We start from the raw sequence: 22,397 nt of genomic DNA on the forward strand, positions 1-22,397 counted from the left end.
TTTAAATGGCTACTGGCTAACATATTGGACACTGCCATCTAGACATTTTGTGAGTCTTGACATGTGTCATGTCTGTGTTTGGGATAAAAAACTGAAAATTTGCACAAACCTACTTGAGGCAAATGAATTATCTGTTTTCAGCCTGAACATGGAAAAATATACAGCAATAATTCAATAATTATAAAAAGTAGCCAAGTGTTTTAGTAGTGTTTAGTAGACTGTCTCTATTACCAGAGAGAAATCTTTAGCTGAAAAGTTGCTTGTAGTCTTGAACTAAAGCATGGTTATAGTATGTGTCTTTTGGATATGAGAAAACAGCAAATTCTGAGGCTGAAAACACAGAATATTGTTTGGGTTTTTTTTTTCTGATAGGGCCTCTCCAAAGCATTGACACAGAAGAGTAATTATTGTAAGAGACATTATAAGTTAAATTCATTTCCTTTCATCCAAGTCATTACTTCTGTTGTGCCCAAGATTGCGAATCTGAGAAACCGCCAAGGAGCCGACACCGATGCAAACACACGAGGGTTTATTTACAAGCTCGAGCTTGGGTCCAAGTGTACCCGACAATGCGGAGCAGGGACTTGGACCCCAAGGTGGGTTTCAGCTTAGTTTTAAGGACTAGTCTAGGGGACCTCCAGAAGGGGTGGAGGAATTCCTCAAGTTCTGTTTACATTTTGATATGGGGCCTTCAAGGGCATTGAGCTCTGTTCTCATTCTAATAGGTGCTTCCTGCCCTTGGGCTCTGTTTTTATTCTAATATGGGGCTTTCTAGGACGTTAAGCTGTAAACTGTTTTCTTCCTGTAACTGAAGTAAGGTAAAGTTCAGCTCTTATTCACAGGGGCCTGGAATGGCTGTACTTGTGATAAAGCTGAACTTAAAGTGGAATGGCCTTAATTTTCTCAGCCTCCACACTTCTATAAAGACAGCAGTGAGTACAGCCTACTTTCAGCAAAGAATGTCTTCTGGGTGCCCCAATCAATCCACTTCATCAGCAATTATCCCTTCCAGATTTTATACCCTTTCCTCCAGCTGCATCCATCTCCACTTTAGTGATCTATGTTATGGCTTTATTCCCTAACTCCTAGAGAATGTTTTAAAGAAATCTTTCTAGGGCAAGTATGTTTTAGGCTGTATTATGTCTCCCTCCAAATTCATATGTTAAAGAACTTACCCCTGGTACCTCAGAGTGTGACTGCACTTGGACACAGTGTCTTTGAAGAGGTAATTAAGTTTAAGTGAAGCAATTTAGGGTGAGACATAATCCAAATATGACTAATGTCTTTAGAAAAAGAAATTAAAAAACAGGAGACACACACACCCAGGGGTGAACATATGAGGACACAGTAAGAAAGCCATCTGCAAAGCTAGGAGAGTGGCTTTAAAAGGAACTAAACCTACTAACACCTTGATCTTGACTCCTAGCCTCTAGAACTGTGAAGAAGCAAATTTCTGATATTTAAGCTATCTAGTCTGTGATATTTTGTTATTGCAGCCCTAGCAAATCTGCAAACTTTCTCATGGTCCCTCAAAAAGAGGCTCTATTCTGGGAATTTCAGGCAACATTAGATAAAGTGATAAGGCAAGAGCATGGGGGCAAGCTCATGGAGATATTTTGGCAGTTGGGATTTTGAGGTCTGCACAGTTTACATGTCTGAGATTATCTCCTCAGTTAGTCAGATGTGGATGGGGGCAGGAGGAATGCACAGATATGGGAAGGTAAAAGGGAATAAATAGCTTAGAAAAATCTAGAACTTAGATAGTTGAACACCAACTATTTCATACAATGTTAGGTCTGAAAGAGACACTACAGATAATTTAATTCAATGCTTTCTTTGTATAGGTGATAAAATCAGACCCTGAAAGAATAGCAGGTTGTCCATAATCACTGAGTCAGTTGGCAAAACTGGAACTGGATCCAGGTCTCTGGTTCATTGTTCTTTCTTTGATTCCATCCTATCTTGAAGCAAGAACGTGTTCAGTTTTTCTTATATTTTTTTATTAGAATACCATTGCAAAATGCTGAAATGCAAAATCCTAACTTGTATTTAAGAGTTATCTCAGTGCCCTAGTTTTAAATCCACCATTTATCAGTTTATGTCCTTAGGCAATCACTTAAACTGTAGAGGACTCAGTTTTTTCATCTGTAAAGTGATGGTGATAATGGCTGCCCTTTCTATCTTATAGGATTATCTGAGTAACAAGAAAGACATTGCATGAAAAGGTGCTTTGAATATCACAGTGCCTTATCATTTTAAGGTAATAATATTATAGTTTATTGTAGGTGGAGGTTCAAGTCCATTGTTTATTACCCATGATGACTTTACTCTTAAACAAGTCCACTGTATCAAAATAGGTATTTGAAAAATAACTTATTTTAAACCTAAACTGAGCACCAGAACTAGTCATACCAAGGGAAAATACCCATGAACTTTGGAAGAGGTTTAAATGGAACACTTCCCTGCATCTGTGTTTATGTTACTGGAGAAAAGTCGTTGCCTCTGGCAAAGAAATCAGGAAATCTGTAGCTCATTTCCCCCTTGATTACAAGATGATAGATAAGTGTTCATATACATCTGTCTTCGGGGGCTTCAGATAAACATACACTGTAAATTCAAGCCAAATCCTAGGAAGCCACTTATTTATAAACAAAGTCTAAAAACCTTCTGCACCCACAAATTCCTCAGTCAAACTAATCTTCCTCACAGAGGAATTGGCCACAGGAATAACACTGTTGTGTTAAGTCTCCAGCTTCTTTATGAAGGGACTGTGAAATGTGAGCACCTTATTTCCAAGTCTGTTTTTGGTTCTTCACTAAAGAATCTTTACAAGAACTTAAGTGGTATGTGGACCAGACAATTACCAGAAAGGTCACATAACTAGGTGTGCCCTACAGAGCATCCATCTGCTGTACTGTTAATATTTTTACTATTAAGTTATACATGTGTATACATTTATGCCACTTATTAAAATCAGTAAAAACAATGAAACCTCACTGATCATCACACAGTTGAAATCAAGACAGTAGTTACAGTATTTTATCAGCTTTTGTTTCCAAGTTATTTTGCATTTAACTTTATAATATTTTTTTAATCACAATGCACACATATGAATAGTATAGGTGATAAGAGTTTCAGTTGCATATCATGATACACATTAGCTAAAATGCCTTCCTAGTAAAATGTATTCTTTTGAGAACAGGGGCCCTTTCTGTCTTATAGGGTACTGAATCCACAGCATAGGGCCTAACACATAAATCTTTAAAAGAATAATCACTTATTTATCAAATTAATCCATTGGCTGAAAAAATATTATTGGGAAATTATGTTTTCAAAATATATTTTCTATTAATCTTATTTTTCTTCTTAAAAAGAAATTAGAAGCTCCAACAATTAACTGTATCACTTACTATTTTTTGTCTCGGTTTCTTTTTTTTTTTTAATTTTTAAAAAGATTTTATTTATTTATTTATTCATGAGAGACACAGAGAGAGGCAGAGACAGGCCGAGGGAGGAGCAGGCTCCATGCAGGGAGCCCAATGTGGGACTCAATCCCAGGACTCCAGGATCATGCCCTGAGCCAAATGCAGATGCTCAACCACTGAGCCACCCAGGTGTCCCCATCTCTCTGTTTCAAACTCTCTCTTCTATACTTTTCTTTTGTGATGCTGGGCTGGGACACTGCATTTTTTTCACACTAAGAAATAAAAGTTAAGAAAATAACTAATATGCTGCACTTTAAAAATAAATGTTTTCAGGTACACCTCCATTTGCTAAGCTTTTGTAAAAAATGGTTTTGTTAAAAACAGAAAACTACAAATAATGTAAAATCAAAATTACAATTATTTGCTAAATATATAATATATAGTAAACACTCTGAGATGCATTCTGCTGAATGTAAATTTGGAAAGGTCATGGTTTTCACTCTCTAAAAGCAATCTGGAGTTTATATAAGCTGTCAAAATATATAAGTACATAACAATAAATAACCACAGTGTAAAAAAAAAAATCCCATATAGTGACACTACTTACCAAAACAATTGAATAGTAATATGAAGGAAGCTGAAGAGATCATTAAACCTAAAGGAATGAGAATTTGAACTGAGTTTTTCAAGGAAAGAAAGGTGAAAAAAAAAGAAGCAGAATATTCTAGACAGGTGGAATGATGAACAAAAAGCTTGGACTCTTATAAGACAAAAGAACAATTTTAATACTCCATTTTAAAGATAGGAATTTGAGGCCAAAAACATTAACAGTGGTATGATTCTGTATCTGTATCTTTGAAATATCAAGAGATGTTCCTAAAAGGCTTCAAAGATTGAAGGATTCTCAAGTCTAGGAGGGGAGGTTCAGAGATGCCCAGTGCAACTTCTACATTCGGGTAACAATACATAAATTGACTACCACATCTGTAGTAAAAACAAAATCTAAATTGGCAAGGATGTGTCTCTTTCGTCATTAAATTCCCTAAACTTAACTGACAACATTGTATTTTACAGTTTGCAAAGAGAGTAAGCACAATATGCTGGAAAAAGCTGACCTGAAGCCAGGAGACCAGAAGTACTGACCTACTGGTCTATATGATTTCTAAGCCCCATCAGCTTTAAAATCCCATGGCAGTGTGATAGTTTTGTAGGTGATAGGCCAAAATAAAAACAGTTAAGTAGAAAATTCTTCCAATTCTAATCCCAATGCTGTATTTAGGTTAACTTCTCTCTCAAAACTAATTAAAATCACTGGCTCTTTTAGGACAACTTGATGTGCATCTCTGACTCATTTTTTTATAGTGCTAGAAATGGGAAGAAACACAAAGGAACACCGTTCTGAGTCCACATAGCCCCATCTGTATGCAAATCACCAAACAGAATGCAAAACACTTAACACCAATAATGTCAGAGTTATTAAAGCAAGTAATTTCCTTTTCCTGACACCATTTTCATGAACCTTGTCAAAAGAGTCTCTTGCAAGCTACTTAAGGTCTAAGAGGCTTTTCCAAGAAAATAGCCTCTCATCGTAATGCAAATTCCTTCCAATTTTGAGCAGAGAAGAGCTCTCAGGAGAATCTCTGTTTGGGAACCATGACCGTACAAATGACCCTTACTCACTTGTGAAACTTCACTACGTCCTGAGATATTTCTCACTGCCATAACCTTCACCTTGCCAGAATCCCAAGAATACACCATTCCCCTTTTTAAATTCTATCCCAGATTTCAATCCAAACAAAATCTCTTTCCCTTATCTTCTTTGGGACATATTAAACTGCTGTTTTGAAAAGGGCTTTGTGTAAAAAATTGAAAGAAAACAATCAAAAGGGAAAAAATCAAAAGGCATAGCCCACTTTTCAAAGTGTACATTTCTTCTTCTGAACTAGCTAACTCATTCATTTATTCATCACCTATGCCTATTCCAATCTACACCTGTTGGAAACACAAAATCACCCTTTGAACATTAGGTTCACTTCCTTCTATTCCCTTCTTTGTCACCTTTCTTCCCAAGTCACAATGTGGTGTCAGAGTGAAAACCATCCAGACCTTCTGAGGAAATGACCATCCAGTGGTTTGATGTGAAGTGCAACTTTCATATTCTGATTAAGAGCTCAGCAGTGAACTCTGGGAGCTGAATTCTCTATCCCTCATTCCCCAGTGGTTGGAGCCACTTCCTCATAACTTCATCATTTTGGTCTTCTTGACTTTGTACCCAAAACAAACCACCACCACCAACAACAAAAATCCCTCAGGAAATAACTCCACAATTATATAAAAGTGACTTTTAAAAATTACATAGATTTTAAAAATTGGAGACCACTTAACCTTCCTTTCCCACTACATCACAGTGCAAGCAGTGTGCCTCCTCCCAGCCCCTCCTAGAAGCCCCACATGCTTTCTCAGGCATCACTGCCACCTGCGCAGATATTGCCAAAGGTGCAAGTTTCTCTTAAGACTAAAACATTCATCGCAGTTACCAACCTTTCCTCCAGTCTGATGTTGGGAAGGACATGTAACATTAATCTCCTCTTCCCTCTAGGGCTTGCCAAAGATCAAAAAATCTTTTGACTGTAAATGGCTCTCAGCATTGATACATCCTGAAACCATCTGTGTACATCAGGAAAGAAGGAAAGCTCACTTGCTTCTAAGAAAAAAAATTCATGTTTTTCATGCTCGAGGCCTTACTCCTGAAAATCAAATTGGAAAATACCATTTCAAAAGGCACATTCAAAGACAGGGACAATCTGTGAAGGGAAAAATATAGCTGCTAGAAATAAGTAAACAATTCTATACTTTGGATCTTTGAAAACAAGATAAAAGCACTTTACAACAAACAAAATCTAAGAAACAGAAATCTGAAGTTAGTTGTGAACCTGATTTGCTGATACTCTTTTTGTAAGAGGAGGCCAGGGCTCCTTCTTTTTATTCTTCTTCTTTTGTTGTTTTTTTTTAAGGTTGCCTTGCACATTAGATAAGAAGTATTTGAGGGTTTTTTTTTCCTTCATAATATATTGATAGGAACTTCATAATACATTAACAGGAACTTCATAATATACTGATAGAAGTATTTCTTTCTGTAAGCAAGTTCCCATTGCCTGTAGAAGAAAGGCCAAACTCTTTGGTATAATTTACAAAGCTCTTCATGACTTAGCCTCAGTTTAGCTTTCTGGTCTTATCTCCCCATGATCACATATTCATCCTTTGTTCCATTAGTATGGAATATTAGCAATTTCTCATATTTGTCACAGTCTCGCAGGTCTCTGCACATACATCCATTGCTATTTTTGGAATGATCACCCCTCCCACCCCACTATCTAGCTAACTTCTATTTCTCCTGCAAGACTCAATATAACCGTCCTCTACTAGAAGTCTCCAGTTTCCAAAAGATGAAAAAGGTCTCTCTCTTCATATTTGTCCTCTGCATTCATTATGTTAATGCCCAAGGTGGGTGAGTTTAGGTCAGGAAATCCTCTAATTGCACAATGGTTTGAATTCATTATCCCTCATGGACTGAACTTACAGAGAGATTTTTAAAAACTATGTCCACAGTAAGTATTTAACAAATATGAATACCCAGGAATAGCTTTACAAAGAAGCATTAGAGGGGATCCCTGGGTGGCTCAGCGGTTTCGTGTCTGCCTTTGGCCCAGGGCGCGATCCTGGAGTCCCGGGATCGAGTCCCACGTCAGGCTCCCGGCATGGGCCTGCTTATCCCTCCTCCTGCGTCTCTGCCTCTCTCTCTCTCTCTATGTCTATCGTGAATAAATAAATCTTTAAAAAAAAAAAAAAAGAAGCATTAAATAATAAATTTTATATGTTTTAAGTTATACTAAGCTTTATATTCTTTCATGTGTTTGAAGCAATTCATTTTATTTATTTGTAATTATTGATTTATAAGTTCATAGAGCTTTCACACTGCTGGAAACAATAACTCCCAGTTTAAATTTTTATAGCTTCCAAAAAATATAATCTAACATTTAAATGAATCAATGGTGAATCAAATTTATAAAACTAATCATAATCATATATATTATACAGGCTTGTACACTGTACTTTCTTGAATAAGGCATCTCTGTATAATCAATTATAACTAAATAATACCATCAAGAAAAGCTGCTGGAATGACTGGAGTAGCATTAAAATAGACACACTTCTTGTCTCAAGTTTGTATTGAGCAGGGGCTGAAAGGAGGAGAGGATATACATTTTTATGGAAGATGGTAAGGAATAAATACCATAAAACAGTGTATCTAGGGATCCCTGGGTGGCGCAGTGGTTTAGCGCCTGCCTTTGGCCCAGGGCGCGATCCTGGAGACCCAGGATCGAATCCCACGTCAGTCTCCCGGTGCATGGAGCCTGCTTCTCCCTCTGCCTATGTCTCTGCCTCTCTCTCTCTCTGTGTGACTATCATAAATAAATAAAAAAAATTAAAAAAAAAAAAAAAACAGTGTATCTATACGATCGTCTGTAGGTAAATGTTGGTGAATTATATATGGCAATGAATTTTACTTTGCCAAAGTAAAGAAATATGAATAGCTTTGTTTTGCTAAAGTAGAAATTACAAAACAAGAAGTAGTAGGAGAGGAATACAAATTTTGAGTTGAGGGTCTGAGAACAGAATGTGGGCTTTAGGGTGGGAGTGAGATTCTAGATGACAATTAGACATTTTTAAATTCAGAGTAAAGGCCTATTTGATTGAATTAAGCAATTGGTAGTCCCCGTGACTTCTAAGAAAAAAATAGACAAAGATAATTTTTCTAACTATGAAGCAGTATGGAGGAGAAAGATTGATAAAGGATTGTTAAGAAAGTCCTAGTGGAAAAAGAAAGGGAGAAGAAAAAGAAGACCTGAGATATACTACCATAAGGAAAGAGTCAAGAATAATTGCATAGTTACATTTGAAGAAGCTCAGGAGTCTAGTGGTCAGCAACACTAAAAATAGGTCAAAGAGTAGGAGAGCACCTATGATGTGTACATTCAATATTTTATAATGTCTATCTTTCTCAGAATATTATATGAATTGATTTCAGATCAAATAAACTTGGCCCAGCATTTGAAAAAACTCAAACATTCCTTGGGGAAGGCGGTACAAAGGGAACAGAGGTGATGTGATAAAGTTGTTCTAATGATCAGCTGGAATATAAGTTGATAGAAATAGCTAAAATTTAAGAAATAGTGAGAGGGTAGTTTTTTTTCTAGTTAATAATAAGTTTTTTTCTTATTATTTTATAAATGATAAAATAGTAAGAAATAAAAGCAGTATGATATCCATCATAAGAATTGGTAGATATGATTACACAAAAGAAGAGAAAGCCTAGAAATAATCTATAGTATATGTAAAAATACAGTGTATAATTAAGGAACATTTCAAATCTTTGGAGATAGATAAATTATTCAGCAAGTGGTACTGGAATGATTGGTTAATTATTTTAAAATTAAAAGTAAGATCCCTTATATAGTGAAATGAATTCCAGTTGGATTAAAAAGTTTAATGTTAACACACACACACACACACACACACACGCACACACAGGAACACAAGGAAATACAGGTTAAATTATTTTTATTTGAAAAAGAGAGGTAACAAATTTTAGAAAATGTTAGCTAAACTGCCCAACATAGAAAAGACTCAAATTATTAGAAATGAAAGTAGACATTACTATCAACTTTAAAGAAATGAAAAGGAGTATAAAGGAATACCATGGACAGTCGTATGCCAACAAATTAGTTAACGTGGATAAAATTGACAAATTCCTAGAAAGATACAAACAGTTGAAACTGATTCAAGAAAAATAGATACAAATAAACCTATAACAAATAAAGAGATTGATGAGTAATTAAAAAGTTACCTACAAATAAAAGCCAGGTGTAGATGGCTGTGGAATTCTATTAAACATTTAAAGAAGCATGCATACTAATTCTTCACAAATTCTCCCAAAATTTAAGAGTGACCAATATTCAACTCATTTTATAAGACCAGTATTATCCTGGTATCAAAACCAGACAAATACATCATCTGAAAATCAATTAATGTGACACATTCTATCAATATAATATAAAACAAAAAACACTTCATCTGAATAAAAGTAGAAAGAATTTGATTAAATTCAACACCATTTCATAATAGAAACATTCAACAAACTAAGAATAGAAGAGAACTTCCACAACCTGATAAAGGGCATCTACAAAAAACAAACAAACAAACAAACTACAGCTACATAATTAATTATTAATGGTGAGAAATTGGACGCTTTCCTTCTAAGATCAAGAACAAGATAAGAGGTAGCCCAGGTGGCTCAGCGGTTTAGCGCCACCTTCAGCCCAGAGCCTGATCCTAGGGACCTCCGATTGAGTTCCAGGTAGGGCTCCCTGAATGGAGCCTGCTTATCCCTCTGCCTGTGTCTCTGCCTCTCTCTCTCTCTCTCTCTCTCTCATGAATGAATGAATAAAATAATAAAATAAAATAAAATAAAATAAAATAATAAAATAAAATAACAAGATAAGAGAGGCACCTGGCTGGTCAGTCAATAGAGTATGCACAACTCTTGATTTTAGGGTTGTAAGTTCAAGTCCCACGCTGGGTATAAAAATTACTTAAAAATGAAATCTTAAAAAAAGAATAAGAATGTCTGCTATCACCACTTCTATTCAATATCTAGATAGGGCAATTAGGTATAAATAAATAAACAAATACTCAAATTGAAAAAGAAGTAAAACTATCTCTATCACAAGTAACATGGACTTGTATATAGAAAATCCTAAGGAATTCACCAGAAGAGGGGCGCCTGGGTGGTTCAGCTATTGAGAGTCTGCCTTGGGCTCAAGTCATGATCCCGGGGTCCTGGGATTCAGTCCCACATCGGGCTCACCACAGGGAGTCTGCTTCTCCCTCTGCCTATGTCTCTACCTCTCTCTGTGTCTCTCATTAATAAATAAATAAAATATTTTTTACAAAAGGAATTCACCAGAAATTCCACAAGTTTGAAAGATATAAAATACATAAACAAATACTGTTTCTATTTCTACACATTTGTAATGAGCAATCTGAAAATTAATTTTTAAATCTCTATTTATAACAACACCAAAAAAGAATAAAATACTTAGGAATGAATTTAGTAAAAATATAAAACTTATATGCTAAAAACTATAAAATATTATTGAAAGAAATCAAAGAAAATTTAAATGAATACAAAATCATCCCCATGCTCATGAATTAAAAGACTTAATATTTTAAGATGGCAATATTCCTCAAATTGACCTACGGATTTAAAGCAGTGCCCCATAAAGTTTCAGCTGACTGCTTTGTAGAAATTGACAATTTGATTCCAATATTAAATGGGATTTTAAGGAATTCAGAATAGCCAAAACAATCTTGAGAAAGAAAAACAAAGTAAGAGAACTCACACTTCTTAATTTCAAAACTTAGTATGGTATGGTACTAGCATACAGATAAAAATATAGACAAGTGAAATGGAATTTAGAGTCCAAATATAAATCCATATGTCTATGGTCAACTAATTTTCAACAAGGGTACCAAGATTATTCAATGGTGAAAGAGTGGAATTTTCAAAGAATTGCTGAGAACAACTGGATGCAAAAGAATAAAGTTGGACCTTTCCTCACAGCAGTTTCAAATATTGAATCAAGATAGATCAAACATCTAAGTGAAAGAGCTCAAGCTATAAAATTATAAGAAGAAAACATAGGGTGAATCCTTATGGCCTTAAATTTGGCAGCATTTTCTTAGATATGACACCAAAAGCACAAGTAATAAAAAAAGACAAGTTGAATTTCATCAAATTTTAAAACCTTTTGTACATCAAAGGATACTGTTAACAAAAGTAAAAAGACAATCTGCAGAAAGGGAGAAAAATTTTGTTAGTCATATATCTGACAAAAATTTAGTATCCAGAATATATAAAGAACTCTTAAAACTCAACAACAAACAGCCTGATGTTAAAATGGGCAAAGCACTTGAATAGACATTTTTTCAAAGAAGACATACAAATAACCACCAATTACATGAAAAGATGTTTAACATCATTAGTAATTAGGGAAAAGCTAATCAAAACCACAATGAGATACCACTTCATACCTAGTAGGATGGCTATATACATTTTTTAAAGATTTTATTTGTATATTTACTTATTCATTTGAGAAAAAGAGGGGTGGAGGGAGGGAGGGAGGGAGGGAGGGAGAGAATCGCCATCAGACTCCACACTGATCATGGAGCCCAATGTAGGTCTGGACCCCACAACCCTGAGATCATGACATGGGCCAAAACCAAGAGTTGGATGATCAACTGACTGAGCCAACCAGGTACCCTGGATGGCTATATATTTTTTAAACATGAAAAATAACAAAGTGCTTACAAGAATGTGAAGAAATTAGAATACTTGTACACTGCTGGTGATATAAAGTAATTCAGCCACTGTGGAAATCAATTTGACAGTTCCTCAAAAAGTTAAACATAGAATTACCATACAGCACAGCAATTTCAGTCTTAGAAATATACAAATAATTAAAAGTAGGTACTCAAATACAAGTGTGTAATGTTTACAGCAGCTGTACTCACAATAGTCAAAAGGTAGTAACAAAACCCCAGTTATCAACAACAGATGACTAGAATAAAAAATTTTGATATATCCATACAATGGAATATTACTTGGCCATAAAAAAGAATGAAGTACTGATATATGCTACAGCATAGATGAAGCTTAAAAGAATTATGCTAAGTGAAAGAAGTCAACCACAAAAGACCAAATAGTATATGATTCCATTTATATAAAGTGTATAGAATAGACAAATCTACAGAAAGAGAGAAAGTGGATTAGTGGTTGCTTAGAACTGGGGTAGGGGAGGGAGGGGAATGATGGGAGTGATTGATAAAGGATCTGAAGCTCTTATTACAGTGTTAAAAATATTCTAAAATTGACTGTGGTAATTGTTGCACATAGCTATGATTATATAAAAAACACTGACTTGTATAATTTAAATGAATAAATTGTGATGGACGTATTATATTTCAATAAAGCTGTTTAAGAAAAAGAGCAAAAGAGAACTAGACAAATATAAACCAAAATGTTAATAACAGTGAGATTATGAGCAAGCAGATACAATGCCCAAATGGCCAGTGGCTCTCATTAGGACTTTATCCAAACCCTAAAGAAAAAAATTCAAAACCATTCCAGTTATGGCCAAAATGGAGTAAAAGGGACCAAATTTACCTTTCACCTGAAGCAACAAAAAAGGATAGAGGAAATAAACATGTAAAAGCCATTTTCAAGACACTAGATATCAAATAACAAATGACAGTGATCTCTACAGAAGCAAACAAGACAAGCTCAAAAATTGCCCCAGTTTTTTTTGAACTCGGCCATAGTAACTTCTTGCAAGATACATCCACGAAGACAAAAGAAACAAAAGCAAAAATGAACTATTGGGACTTCATCAAGATAAGAAGCTTTTGCACAGCAAAGGATACAGTCAACAAAACTCAAAGACAACCTACAGAATGGGAGAAGATATTTGCAAATGACATATCAGATAAAGGGCTAGTTTCCAAGATCTATAAAGAACTTATTAAACTCAACACCAAAGAAACAAACAATCCAATCATGAAATGGGCAAAAGACATGAACAGAAATCTCACAGAGGAAGACATAGACATGGCCAACATGCATATGAGAAAATGCTCTGCATCACTTGCCATCAGGGAAATACAAATCAAAACTACAATGAGATACCACCTCACACCAGTGAGAATGGGGAAAATTAACAAGGCAGGAAACAACAAATGTTGGAGAGGATGCGGAGAAAAGGGAACCCTCTTACACTGTTGGTGGGAATGTGAACTGGTGCAGCCACTCTGGAAAACTGTGTGGAGGTTCCTCAAACAGTTAAAAATATACCTGCCCTACGACCCAGCAATTGCACTGTTGGGGATTTACCCCAAAGATACAAATGCAATGAAACGCCGGGACACCTGCACCCCGATGTTTATAGCAGCAATGGCCACGATAGCCAAACTGTGGAAGGAGCCTCGGTGTCCAACGAAAGATGAATGGATAAAGAAGATGTGGTTTATGTATACAATGGAATATTACTCAGCTATTAGAAATGACAAATACCCACCATTTGCTTCAACGTGGATGGAACTGGAGGGTATTATGCTGAGTGAAGTAAGTCAGTCGGAGAAGGACAAACATTATATGTTCTCATTCATTGGGGGAATATAAATAATAGTGAAAGGGAATATAAGGGAAGGGAGAAGAAATGTGTGGGAAATATCAGAAAGGGAGACAGAACGTAAAGACTGCTAACTCTGGGAAATGAACTAGGGGTGGTGGAAGGGGAGGAGGGCGGGGGGTGGGAGTGAATGGGTGACGGGCACTGGGTGTTATTCTGTATGTTGGTAGATTGAACACCAATAAAAAATAAATTAAAAAAAAAATTGCCCCAGTTTATTGTATTGAGTTTCCAACCACACTTTCAGTTGGGAGAAACCAAGAAGTGCTCAACACATTCCCTGATTTGAGATCAAAGCAGCTAGAATTCTCCAGAGTTTCAGAAAGGAGAAAACTGCATAAGAGAGGACTCCAGGGGCTCCAGAGAGTCTCAAGTTTTCAACTGATTGTTGATCAGCATGTGTTCTTATGGAAATTACCCAAGGACAAACAAAGAACTATTCAAAAGAATTACAGGTAATAGTCCCTGGGTTTTACATGGGTACAAGAATAGCCCTGTTCCCACAAACCAGAGGAAATTGTCATGATTCACAGGGCCCTGGGTAGAGAATACAGAAGAGTCTTACCTCAATATTGGAGGATAATTAGCCCGAGACTGAGCATTGCTCTGGTCTCATCTAATAAGCCTTAAAAGTAAGAATAGCTACAATATATAAAGAATTATAGATTCTCAAAACTTAATAGTGAGAAAACAAACAATCCTCTTAAAAATGGAAGGAAAAAAATCTGGACCCTACAGAGGCCTACAGAGGCCAAATAAGCATATGAAAAAATGCTCAGTATCACTAGTCATTAGGAAAATGCAAACTAAACCACAGGGGGAGGGGTGCCTGGGTGGCTCTGCTGGTTAAGCATAGGACTCTTGGTTTCTGCTCAAGTTGTGATCTCATGTTGGTGAGATCAAGCCCCACATGGGGCTCTCTCTGCACTCAGTGTGGAGTCTGCTTCAGATTCTTTCTCTCTTTCCATCTCCTTCTCCTCCTCCCTACTCTCACTTGTGCCCTCTCTCACTCTCTAAAATAAATAAAATCTTAAAAAAGAAAAATAAACACAATATTAGTATTCTAAATACTTTCACCCACTAGGGTGGCTAAAATGTAGTTAAATGACCATAGAAGGCTGGTGATGGTGTAGAACAACTGGAACTCTCATATACCACTGCCGGGAATAGAAAATGGTACAATCACTTCAGGAAATACTTTTGTGGTTTCTTAAAAATTAGACATCTGCCATAAGATCTAGCCATTCCCTTCTAGATATTTACCCAAAAGAAAGCATATGACCATACAGGGACATACAGGAATCTTCAGAGAAGCTCTATTTGTTATAGATACAAACTGGAAACAATGCAAATGTGAACCAACCAGCGAATAGATGAACTGTGACATTCTTACAATGGAATGGTATTCAACAATATAAAGGGTCACACTATTGATACATGCAAGAAAACAAATGATTCTCAAATAATTACGCTAAGTACCAGAAGCCAGACCAAAAATAAAAAGAACACATATGATATGATCCCATTTATATAAAATTCTATAAAATGCTAACTAAACTCTAAGAATACAAAGTAGATCAATGGTTGCCTGGACACAGGGCAAGAAAAGGACAAGGAGGGGGAAAAGGGAGGGGTTATACCAAATCCCTAAGAACACCTGGGGTGATGCCTTCCCAGATGGATCCAATTGTCAAAACTTTTCCAATTGTACACTTTAAATATGTACAGTTTATTGAGTATTAACTGAATTTCAACAATGTTAGCTGAAAAGAAAAAAACATGCCAAGACAAAGTTCATGATTTCCTACTATACGATGCAATTCATATTTTATACCTTGCGTTTTACCCATTTTCTTCCTAAATGAGAAATAAGTTGTAAAGAAGAAATCATGGCAATTTGTAATAGAAGAAACCTTACAGATTATTTAATGTCTCCCCCTCTTTTTTAGCTGAGGAACTTGAATCCCAGTGAGGCTGATCTTCCCAGGGTACCATGATCTGTAACAGCCAGGGAAGGACTTTGGTTAGTATGATTTTGTATTCCATGATCCTTTCAGTGTTTCATACCTTATGAATAAAATGTTCTCTATGAATACACAAACCATATATACTATTAACAACTACTCCTGCAGCTCATTCTATGTTTTAATTTGGTAGGTAAGTATATTTTTAAATGTATACATTTGTATCTAAATTGCTCACTTACTGAAACAGTATTTACTTAGTGACCTTAATAAATACATTTTTTTATATGAATGAGCCTTGACATATCTGTCTGATACCAGGAAGCTTGTAAGATAGGTCTTATAATATTTGAATTTCCTTCTTACCACAGTGTGTGTAAAAACCATAGACCACATCTTTACATTGGCTACTTTATCAGATGTAGTATAAATATTCAACATAGAATCTAGGTTTATTCCCAACTGTGGCCAGTTGAACTAAAAATAATTTGATGCCAGTAACATAAAAATGTGTCAAGATTGCAAATAGTCTTAAAATGTAAAGTAAGATCTTTTGAAACAATTCTTTACTACAGAAATCTAATAACCAGGATTTTCTTTAGAATACTAATGTGGTTGTTATTCATTACAGCAATGTGTGAGACACATTCAGAGATCTATTTTTAAATAATAGGCCAGAAAACTTATGTTTTCTGCTGTAATCAGTAAATAATACAAATCTATACACTATATTAAACTTTTCACTCCCCACATCTGTCTCCTTTTGTTCTCCTTTCTTCCCAAAAAACAAAACAAAGAAACAAAAGAAAAACAGCATATAATAGTCTCTCCATATTTCCTCAACGCCCTCTTTACTCAGTGACATACATTCTAGCAGGTCAGTAAAGAGACTCTGACTTGAAAAACTAAGAGACTCAATATTTATGGGCCAATCTATGGTTTACCCAAATTCAATGGTTTAAAGAGAATAAAAATGTTCAATAATGGTTAACAATGGGCATAGTTACAACTTTCAGGTACTTCGAGGTTCATTCATAAGACATTCTGAAACATTCCCCAAATATGCTATGTTAAACAAATATTAAGTAGCAATAATCCTTTTGCTTTCCCTTTAGGCAGAAATTTTCACATATTAAAAGAATTGGGGATAATGGCATTAGGCTGCTCACGCCTTGGCCTACCAGATGCATTTGTGGCACTTAGTATTTACAGTGTGCACATGACAGATTCTTCTACCTTGTAAAAACCTCAGCCTCAGTTCCTGCTAACATTTGACTCTAAGTAGTGAAATAATAGGCCTTCAAACATATCTTTTTTTTTTTTTAGATTTTTTTATTTATTTATTCACGAGAAAGAGAGAGAGAGAGAGAGGCAGAGACACAGGCAGAGGGAGAAGCAGGCTCCATGCAGGGAGCCTGACGGGGGACTCGATCCCAGGTCTCTAGGATCAGGCCCTGGGCTGAAGGCGGCGCTAAACCACTGAGCCACCTAGGCTGCCCTCAAACATGTCTTGACCTAGTTTTGAGGCCCTGATGAGAGGCTGGTCATTTCCCCTTCTCAAACAGCTACTTAAGTCCACACCCCCCAACAACCTCCCACATCAGCTCACACACACCCCGGGCCATTATACACCTGCTCTGATTGGCCAAGGGCCACGCATCGATAACAAGGCCAGCCCCTAAGTTCCAGAGCCCACTGAAATCATTCAAATTAGCCAATCTTAAACCTGCTTGCCCTGCCTTGCCTTTTCCCTCCCCAGAACCAAGGATAAAGGCACTTATCCATAGTTCTTCTCTCCCCTCCTGCCTCCTGACTGATCTGGTGCTTCCCCTGAGTGGCTTTGTGCTGTGTGCTCTGTTCTCCCCCAGAGAACTGTGAGTACAACAAACTATGACACTCTTCCTGATTTCTCTCTCTTGATGTGTTCTGGTTTCCCCATATCTCACCCCAGGTAATATTGTTAAAATGGAAGGGAAAGAAAGGGGAGGGAAGGAGAGAGGAAGGGAGGAGAGGAGAGGGGAGGAGAAGGGAGGGGAGGGCAGGGAAGGGGGAGGGGAGGGGAGGGAAGGGAAGAGAAAAAAGAAGAAACAAGGGACAAGGAAATTATTTTAATTGGCTCTTAAAAGCATGTTTCTTTTTGCTAAAATTCAAATTAAATCAGTAACGTGTCAGAGTATAAGCTCTTTATGAGAGAGTAATAAAATCTATGCAATGACATTTTACATAATATAATAAGCTGTATCTATTATATATTAAGCACTTAATGGGTCATACCATGTGCTTATCTCCTATTATATTATTTTATATAATTCTGAAAAAACTAGTGAGGTAGAACTATTATATCTATATTAAACATAAGAATCTGAAGTACAGAAAAACTTCAAAATTGTCTGAAATGACAGAGATAAATAATGGAAGAGCTATGATTTGAACCCGGGGTTCTCTGAATCCAGAACCTAAACCCTTAAGCAGTAAGTGATACTACCTCCAAGTAGTATACATTTTTCTCTAGTGCTTTATAGGGTTGCCTTATTCTGATTTAAATTTTAAAAATGCATTATTTTCCTATCTTTATAGCTTAGATTCCACAAATACATTAGATATGGATGTTATTTTAAGAAATTTGCAGTGGAATAATCAATAAAAACAATGAAGTGCTAAGACTCTGGTGCAGATGTCCTGAATCCAGTATTTCTCAAAACATCTTGATGATATCCAAAGTTGCATGAAATATTTGGCAGGACATCTCCATCTGAGAGCAGAACAGTCTCCATAAAAGATCTAATTGAATGGTTCTGGAAAGCATATCTTTAACATGAGGTCCTTTTTTCTCTGTTAATGCCTCATCTGAGGCACTGGTATATGTGAGTCCACAACTGAGGACTCCATAGGTTCAGGATCAATGTAATCTTTCCTAATGTTGTGGACTGAATGTCCATGTCCCCCAACCCCACACCCAAAATTCATATGTTGAAGCCCTAACCCCCAATGGGACTGTATTTGGAGTAAGGAAGTAATTACGGTTAAATGAGGTCACAAGATGAGGCCCTAATCTGATGGAATTCGTGTCCTCAAAAGAAAACTATAGAAAATGAAAGGCCTATAAAGACATGAAAAGGCTGCCATTTACAAGCTAGAAAAAGGACTCTCACCAGAAACTGAATTGACTGAAATCTTGATCTTAGACTCTTAGCATCCAAAACTGTGAGGAAGTAAATTTCTGCTGTTCAAGCCACTCTGTCTGTGGTATTTTGTTATGACAATCTGAGTCAACATATACCCAAGAATCTATCAGTGGATAGATTTTCCTCATCTGAATACCAAGTATATATAAAAATGTTAATATCTTGCCTTCACTCACTGTAGTCCTATTAATTCTTCGCAATCTTATAGGTAGGAAGAGCTAGCACTATTAATCCCCTTTTACAGATGAGGTGGAATGCAGCTAAGCCAAAATTAGACCTAGAGCTTCTGACTCCTAGCCCAAAATTCTTTTACTCCACCTTATCTGACTTAGAGTAGCTTTAGAGATCTTCCAATTCCTGAGTCAGCTCAGAAGATCTCCAGGAAGCCTAACACTGGTCCAAGGAAAAGAAGCAAGACTCAAAAAGTATCTCTTACTTCTTAAGAGATAAGTAAAATTACCTGTTATTGCTCAAGAGAAGCATTAAATCCACAAAGTTGAAGAAAAAATTAAAGATGGAGTTGTGCTAATTTTAATCATTTTAAAGATGTTATTTATTTATTTGAGAGAGTGAGAGAGAGATCATGAGCAGAGGGGAAGGGTAGAGGGAGAAGCAGACTCCCTGTTGAGCAGGGATCCTGATGTGAGACTCAATCCCAGGACCCTGGGATCATGACTTGAGCCAAAGGCAGATGCTTAACTGAATGAGCCACCCTGGTGCCCAATTTTAATAATTTTAATGATTAATTTAGAGTGATGATAATTTTTACCTTCTAATAAGAGTTTCTCTACATAGCTCATTTGAACTGTAAACATATATGGCACACAGGGATCTTGGCCACTTCTTGCTCTGGGATACACATCAAGATCTCCTGGGAGAAAGAGCTCAGCCACAACTTGAAGTTCACTACATCCACCCTTCTGATTAATTTGGAATAGTGGAGCACTTTAAAAAACAGGTGCTATTTGGAGGATTAATGTCCCACATCTCATTGAGAAGCCCTTCTTTAGGCCCTGGTTTTATTTTTTAAATCTTTGAGTTCTGAATGTTACTTCACTAATAAGGATTTCATTAGATTAGTAATTAGCACCAATATGACTTTACCATGAAAATGACATATACTCACAGGTTCATCTTTTTTTTTATCATGTAAATCAATGATAAAAAAAAAAAACTTGAAAAAATGAATGAATTTTAGATTGTTTAGCATAATTGATTTAGGGCTCATATTCAAAATATTTCATCTACCCATGTCCTAAAATGTATCTTTTTCCTAATAGGCAGCCAAAAACCTCTTTTACTGACTTTGAATTTCATCTATCCCTAACAGAAATGCCTCCCTTTGCTCCTGTTCCAACTATTCTTGAGAATGGCTGCCTAATCCTAGTGCTGGGGAAAATTTGGTTGTTTTTAGCATATGGGCCTCTCAATATCAGCAGTTGCCATATTCTCTCCCCTGGGTCTAGTTTGCATTGTGCTGGAAAATTGAGGCCTTTATCTCTGAGTATTCATATCTCTCTAGACTGGCTGTCAAAAGCCTTTTACACTGAATCTTCTCATTATGTGGCCCTCAAAAGAGCCATTCTCTCCTAATTTGTCCTCAAATGGTTGTCACATTCAAAAAGAATGGAAGATTTAACTGATACAGAACATAAATTTATTCAAGTTAAAACAGTATTTTGCTTGCGGTAATTTCTATGTCCATCCAGAGAAAAATGAGATTTTTAAAGTCAGAAACACCAAAAATTATGGACATTTGAAAAAATCTTAAACAACCTGAATATCCAGTAATAGGGAGTTGGTCTAGATGGATAGATGAAAATAGATTGATGTAGCTATTTCCATTCAATAAAGTCCTCTGCATCTAATATAAATGATACTGAATCTTCTGGTTCTACTTGGCAGACTATTAACATAGATGTTTAACTTCCTTCCTCCAAAATCCCTGTAAAAATTACAATAAAGAAATACAGAAGATAGTAAGCTCATAATAGCACCAAAAAGGGAAGGGAGAGAGCCATCAGTAGAACAAAGATTTATTAAAATCTCTAGAAGATGGCAAGTAGATGGATAACATTGTGAGATAAAATAAAAGCAAAGAGGCAAATGTCCCAGCATTGAAAACACCTGGTTTCAAACTGAAAGATGTAGATGCTGAGCACAGTGAATGAAAAGGACCAGTGCCTAAAAATATTCACATGATATTTTGTAACAGACTAAATATAAAGAGAATATCCTAGAAGCTTCCAGGAAAAGGCTATAGAATCAAATTATATAAGATCCTTGAGGTCTGATAGATTCACTACTGCTTTCTTATAGTCATGAGATTGCATAGGGAAACACAGTTATGCCTCAAAAATATCACCAATGGACTGGCCACTTATAAGATTAGTCCTATTTAAAATACCCATTCCCCTGTCACTTTGACATCTGTTCTCATCAATCACATCACAGTCTATTTTGATCAATCTTCCACTGAAATTTTAATAAATATATGATAAAATAAATATCTTAATAAATGTATAACACATATATAGCATAAGTTGGTTTTAAAATAAAATTGCAAATCTTGAAAATATGTTAGATTTCATAGAGTTGATGAAGGTGCTGGTTACTTCTTGAATCACCAACAAAGCCATTGCTAAATGAGGATTAGCAGAATAAGATCAGTTAATGATGGATGAAGAGAAAAATAGCCAGGAAAATAACATGAAAGGAGTTTCAAAGAAGAATCATTTAAAAATTAAAGAATCCAAGATAGGCTCCTGGAGGGAAGTCTTACAATATTTTTGTAGAAATTACTATCTTTATGATTGTACTAGAAAGTAAAATATAACTAGGTTTTCTGGTGCCCATTTTCCTAGAAAACAGACTTCTTTTACATATATATATAAAAACAAAAACAGAATAGTGTTAGTTTTCTCATCAGGAACAATAAATGCTGAAAATAATGAAATCATGCCTTCAAAATTCCAATATAAAATGACTTTATAGCAATTCTATAAATAATCAAACTAATCAAATATGAAGCAAAAGAATGGCATTCAAGAACTCTGAAGGTTTATCTTTCATATACTCTTCTGAAAAAAGTACATAAATACTTTAAAAGAGAAGGAAAGAAAGAGGGAAAGAAATGGATAGCAAGAAAATGGAATGGGTGCTTGAAATTTTTGTCTTGGGTAATGAAAGACTATTTAACCAAAGCCAACCACATTCAGATATAGATAGATATAGATATAGATATATAGATGATATAGATTAGATATAGATATAGATAAAATCTTGGTTAAATTTATTAAATTTTTGTCTTAAAAGTATCAAAGATATATCAAGATAATGAGGAATTACAGAACAAAAATCCAAGACTTGATGAAAGGTTTGTCTTCTGAGCAGTTGCTGATCTGGAAGAGGTAGCTGATACGTGCTTTCAAAGCTTCTTAGAGAAAGGGGGAACTCAAGAGTTCAGGGCCCACCCAACACAGAGACTTGGGACCCCAAATGGCTATACTCTGAAAA

General features: G+C 35.9%; 2 long non-coding RNA genes across 6 annotated transcripts in view; one reads left to right on the plus strand and one right to left on the minus strand.

Annotated features, from left to right (window-relative positions):
* The window catches only part of LOC140639859 (uncharacterized), a 415,066-nt gene that overhangs the window by 117,187 nt on the left and 275,482 nt on the right, over positions 1 to 22,397 (minus strand). For all 5 annotated transcript variants that reach the window (XR_012036500.1, XR_012036499.1, XR_012036498.1 and 2 more), the window contains one exon: positions 15,651 to 15,730. This is a non-coding gene — a long non-coding RNA (uncharacterized lncRNA). The remainder of the gene's footprint in view (positions 1 to 15,650; positions 15,731 to 22,397) is intronic.
* On the plus strand, positions 383 to 16,409 carry LOC140639860 (uncharacterized). The gene is made up of 3 exons (XR_012036503.1): positions 383 to 596; positions 2,189 to 2,260; positions 15,682 to 16,409. It is a non-coding gene; the product is annotated as an uncharacterized lncRNA (long non-coding RNA).

This window comes from Canis lupus, chromosome 9, assembly GCF_048164855.1.
Source record: "Canis lupus baileyi chromosome 9, mCanLup2.hap1, whole genome shotgun sequence".
Classification (NCBI taxonomy): domain Eukaryota; kingdom Metazoa; phylum Chordata; class Mammalia; order Carnivora; family Canidae; genus Canis; species Canis lupus.